Raw genomic sequence first — 6,232 nt, 5'->3', positions numbered from 1 at the left:
ATGTTCTTGTGTAAAAAGAGGGGAGGACAATTTAGGTTTAGCCGTGGAAAGAAAAGCCTACGGAAAAGACCACGGTAACCTTGGTCAATATTGTCATTGAAGAAACTATAACAGTAAGTGACTCTCTTTTGCCTTTTTGTTTTTCTTTTTCTAGTTCATAGGGTTATGCTCAAGGTGGCTCCGTCATTCACACGTGCCATCCTTGCTACATTCACCCATCTTTTTTTGAAGAATTTACTAGACAAGACTTCCCTTTCTACTCTCACCTTCCTCTTCACGTGATACTTGAAGAAGTTGATGAGAGATTGCCCAGACTGGAAAGTCTTTGTCTCTAGACCTTTCAGAGGCTTCTCGGACAGGTCGGCCCCGTGTTTCTCGAGCCATGCCTGTAGAGCTTATCCCGAACGGGTAGTGCTTCTCGATAGCACTGCCAGGCCAGGGATCTCTGGAAGTTGTCCATAGGCCCCGGCGGTCAGGCGGTAGTAGATGACGGGCGCGATGTACGTGTTCGCTACCTCGGCCCGACCTTTTAGGGAAAGCTTCCTCTCAGCCCATTGCAGGGCTAGATTGGCCACCCTTCTCGTTATCTTGTCCCAGTTCTTCTCCGTTTGGAGGTCCGGACCAAACCAGACCCTGAGCAACTCAACCGGACCGTCAGTCCAACGTCCCACGACGGAGGCGCTGCTTGACGGAATAGGCTTGCTTCTCCAGGTGCCGAGCCGCAGGCCCACTGACTTATCCCGGTTGATTTTCGCTCCCGTTACCGCTTCGTAGTCTCTCAGTGTCTCGCCGACAAGCTCGATGTGCTTTTGGCTAGACACTATGACGGTGACGTCGTCCGCGTATGCCGACACGCTCGTCCCGCATCTTAACTCTCGCGGGATGCCCCTCAACGTCGCCAGCTTCCGCAGTAGTGGCTCGAGAGTCAACACGTACAGAAGCGACGAGAGGGGGCATCCCTGACGGACCGAACGTGCAATGTCGAAGGGTCTTGATAGATGCCCATTGACGCGAACTACCGAACGGATACCTCTGTACAAGGCAGCCATCCAGCCGCGGAAAATGGGACCGAAGCCGGCCGCTATGAGGACAGCCTCCAAGTATTGATGGTCTAGCCTATCGAAAGCTTTCGATTGATCTAAATTGATCAGGGCCCCACCCATGCCAGGTTCCTTAACTACCCGCTCTATGATGTAGCGCATCAGATGGAGGTTGTCATGGATGCTCCTGCCCGGCACGGCGCACGTTTGCGCCATGCCGACCAGTTTCTTGATGACAAGCGCCAACCGCTTGGCTAACACCTTGGCCAAAATTTTCAGGTCTGCATTGAGCAGAGTGATAGGCCTAAAGTTATCTATGACGTCCCCCTTGTTTGGGTCTTTCTTCAGCAGCGTTACGGCTTCTCGGCTCACAAAACCGGGAATGCTGCCGTTTTTCTGCCAGTTGCAGTACACCGCCACCAAGACGTCTCCAAACAAGTCTGGCATACAGTTGTAAAGCTCGTAGGGCAGACCATCCAAACCCGATTTGTCCCTCGAGCATCCCGCCATCGCGTCCTTCACTTCCGCCGCCGTGATGGCACCTTCGTAGCACTCCACCTCTCTTGCCGAGAGTCGTGGCAGGCTATGCAGGTAGGCACTGAAGTCCACCCTGCGTTCTCGCTCGCCACTCGTCCCAAACAGTCGAGCAAAGTACCGCTGAAAGGCCTCACACATTTTGCTTGGCCTCACACATTTCGCTTCTGCTTTTATTGCTCTCTTGAGGGCAAACCACCATTTGTTATTGATGATGGCTCCCGTCAAAGCCCTCTTTACTAACGTGCTAATCCGGTCTCTGAAACCTGTCTCGACGGGAAAGACGCGTTTAGTTTCCAGTAACCGGGGCCTTGCCTATGTGTCTTATCTAAGTCTAGCGTACACGTCACAAGTTTGTGATCCGGGTAGCTGACTATGTGAAATTGTGGACACCCTATGCTATCTCTATCTACTCTCCTACACAGTACTCTATCTAGATACGATCACGACGACCCGATGCGGTTTGTCCATGTCCACATTGGCGCATTCGGATGGTCGAGTCGGTACCTGTCAGACAGTTGAAAGCGTCTGAGCAGGTCTTTGAGGCGTTTGCATCCCCGTCTATTCCTATCTCTGCCCACAGTCTAGATGCGTGTCCAAGGTAGCATTCCAATCCCCCACTAAAAGTAAAGGACGAGACGTTCCTAGGAATACTTCTAGACGTCGAAAGAAATCCGGCCTACCTGTTAAAGGTGGTGCGTATACTGATATGAGTTGAAAAGCACACCCATCGTTGCCATCGACATCCAGAACAACCAATCTACCCTCCGGGTCTATGAATACTGTCTTTACTTCGAGATCCAGACTCTTGCGAAATAGTACCGCCGTGCCACTACCACCCATTCTCAGCAGACAGGGAGAAAAATAAATGTTAAACTGTCTGCCAAACATGGATGTTAGGGCCCGCGGATCATGGAGTCTGGTCTCGCTTATGGCTATGATTTCTAGTTTGTGTGACTTTATGTCATTTAGGAGGTACCCTTGTTTCCAAGGGCACCCACGCCGCGCGCATTTACACAACCAATCTTGAGCATAATTCTAATGTGAATGTTAGAGTTTTAAAGAGAGTCACTTACCGTTCGAGAGTTTTTGTCTCCTCCTTCGGGTTTTTTTCGAGGAGATCCTTGTACAGTTTTTTCGCCAGATATTTTTGGCATTTGCCAACTGCCTTGGGAAAAATAGATTTTAGTGTGTGGTGCAGGGTTGGTGTTATGTGTAGTATTTTGATGTGTTCTGGCGGTGTTGTGTACGGGTGGTTGCTGGTTTTTATGTCTTCGTTTGTTATGTTTGTTTTTGTGTTGATGTATTCCATCAACTCTAAGTTTTTTTGTGTTGATGGCAGTGAGCATTGTGTGTGTGCTTACTTTTGGGGTTTTGTTGCTTGTGTTGTTGTTGTGTGTGCTTGTGTTGGTGTCTGGAGTGTTTTCGGGAGTTATGTATCTCCCTGCTTTGTTTGTGTTTGCTTTTCTTTTCTTGCTCCTCTTCCTCCTTCCTTTCTGGGCTATTTGCCATTCCTCACTACTTTCGTCTTCCGACGAAGATTCTGAGGAATCGGAAGGGGCATGTCGTGTGGATCTGTGTTTGTTTGTGTAAGTGGTTGTGTTGTTTTTGTTGTTGCTGGTTGTTGACTTTCTGGTTGTTGACTTTCTGGTTGAGGTGTATGTAATGTGTATGTAATGTGTGGGGAGGGAGATCAGTTTTTGTATTGTCTTTTGGTTTTACTGTTTCTTTAGTTCTTGTTGTTGTAGGTGTTTTTTCAAATGCTGTCTTATGTTCATTTGTTGGTGTTGTTGGATGTGTTTCTTTTGTTTTACTTTCATTGCTTGTTTTCTGTGTTGATGGTGGTGTGGGTAGTAAAGGTTCCTTTTTCCTTGTACTCTTTCCTTGTTGTGGTTGTTGTTCTTGCTCTTGTTGATTTTTCTTTGTTGTTGGGCAGTTAGTTCGGAGGTGCCCTTCTCTGCTACACAGGTAGCAGCGAGGCCTCCTACCTTCTACCACTAGATAGAGAATATGGCCGTCTGGCATATCAATATGGTATGGGATGTTGCTTACTTGACTCTCATTGATTTGGAGCAATACTTCGATCTTTTTTCCGGACCATTTTAGTTCCTGATAAGTGGCATACTCGAGGATGTTGAAGTCCTCTTCCATGCGGTAACAAATGGCGGAGAAAAGCCATTGCGCCTCTATTTCAGGAGGGATATTCCTTATTGAAACTTTGGTCACACGTTGCCTAAGGTAGGTCGGAATTAGGATTAGTTTGTCCGACTGTAGTGTGAGTGTCTACAGTTCTTTGGCTTTCTCTTCACTGTCGAAGCGAACCTAGATTGTGGCATATTTATTCCACCAGTTTACATATCTTTGGTAATCCCATATCGGGCGTAAACAAATTCCAATAAGTTGCACAACTGAATATATCAGTTGTTGCACAGCTTTTGTATATAAAATATGACTGAGAAACAAACTTTTTAAAAGCCAAAAAAGTCAAAACTTACGGAGCCGATGTGTCTACCGTTCGTTCATGATGATAGATAGATAGATAGATAGATAGATAGATAGATAGATAGATAGATAGATAGATAGATAGATAGATAGATAGATAGTTTGATAGATATATAGATACGCACACATACATAAATACTATAGCTTGACGGGTGTGTTTGTGAGCGTGCGTGTAAGTGTGCTGGCATGTATATGTTGGTATCTCCATGTGTTTGTGCTTGTATGTACGTGAAGCTAAAACTAACAAAGGAACATTTGTACGAAACTAGTTTCTATATTTCTAAATGGTTTACAATTTAAATAACATTAATTACAATAGCTCGATTGCAAGACGCATCGTATCTTTTGTTGGAAAGTTGGAAGTTGCGTGACAAGACACACACCGCGACTGCATCTCTTTGCTACATTGATTGTATGTGTTAAAACTGATTATCGCATTAAAAAAAGTTAAAAGGACATAACATAACCTAAACAAGGCTATGAAACTAAGATATTTCAAACATCACAACAGAGTTTATAACTGTGTATCACTTAAAATATTTCGTTACATTTTTATTTGTAAAATTTGGAATAAAAAAAATCTTAGTAGAAAGAAAAATTCAAACAAGCTACCGCAAAATGGACATAACTAAATGTTATAGCTAACTTAGTAAATACCAAAAACTACTATAATGGCTTTTTAAAATGGGCTTTATTTAGCAAATTGTCTGAATTTACACAGTTATCCGTCAAACATAAAATTCTAATAACATATTTTTTCCTATCTGTTTATACGATATTTTAGAATCAATACTAGCAAATAATCTGTGTTTTTATTTTAAAACGAAACATTACATTACACACACACACACACACACACACACACACACACACACACACACACACACGACGTGCGCGGCACACACACATGTAACTGATACAAGAAGTGTAATAAAGTTTCCATACATAGACTTATGCATATTTTAAATTAACTGAGTATAGATCTTTGAAAATTGATCCAGGTTCCAAAGCCACATGATTCAATAGAAACGTATTAACGACGATATTTATACGGAACAGCATTTTTATGTTTAGACAGGACGCAAACTGATATCGGTCGAAAAGAAATGCATTCTATGTCGGGTATTCGTCTATCACCAAAGTCCAAAGATATTTGTTACCAACAGAAGTTTGTTCATCTTTAGACATATATCCAACTTGGATCAGGAAATAAAGGACTGAGTTTTGTTGCCAATATATTTTTTATTAGACTTAGGCGGCGAGCTGTCACACTCCTTAGCACGCCAAGCATAATACAGGCATTTCTTTCGTCTATACGTTCTGAGTTCGTATTCCGACGAGGTGATGACCTTGCCTTTCATCAAATCAACAAACAAAATGAGGACAAATATCCGTCAATTGTAAATAAAGTTATTTCCTTTTCAACTGAAAACGTTGCCTTTAACATTTAAAAAAATGTTCGCACGTTAATATAATAGAGAAAGCGACAGAAAGAGACTTCAGCCGTAGACCAGGGTGATTTTTTAAAATTTGTTTTTGTCGTTTTGTTTTTTGGCAACTCTTTGTAGTTGAGATATTGGCCGTCTACTTCCTTAAACGTAACATACACTCGACTACAGCAAACACACGTTTATATAATGGGCGCCCTGTGTGTTCTACGCACGCAGCACATCCCACGGTACCCCAACGGCATTACGTAGAGAATTGTTTGCAAATATTGAAGCCAAAATTATAAGTTGATTGCTGAAGGTTATCTGATAGCAGAGATGTAATTCAACGGTTGCCAGTGTTGGCTTTGGCATTAAGTGTTCTTACCGATCATGTCTGCTTCACACAAAGATCTGATTAATCCATTAAATCTCGTATTCAGCTATAAATACCGTTGCAATAAAAAGTTCTGTGCGTTTAATATAAGCCACATCGCTAATTGAAATCAAATGATAGAAGGAACTTGTATAAACGCGCGCGCGCGTGTGTATGTGTGTGTACATATACCTGATACACACATATATGCGTGTGTGTGCATGTGTGTATGTATATATACACACACACGCGTATAGATGTTTCTGCTAAAGGTTTCAACCTTTTTAATCAGCGCCCTGCTGAGACATATCCACCGAGGACTTAAATCTCTTCTATCAGTAGTTTGTCTTGTC

Source organism: Octopus bimaculoides, chromosome 12 (genome assembly GCF_046866305.1).
Source record: "Octopus bimaculoides isolate indiv1 chromosome 12, ASM4686630v1, whole genome shotgun sequence".
In the NCBI taxonomy this organism is placed as follows: Eukaryota; Metazoa; Mollusca; class Cephalopoda; order Octopoda; family Octopodidae; genus Octopus; species Octopus bimaculoides.
Note: the sequence above shows the minus strand (reverse complement) of the source record.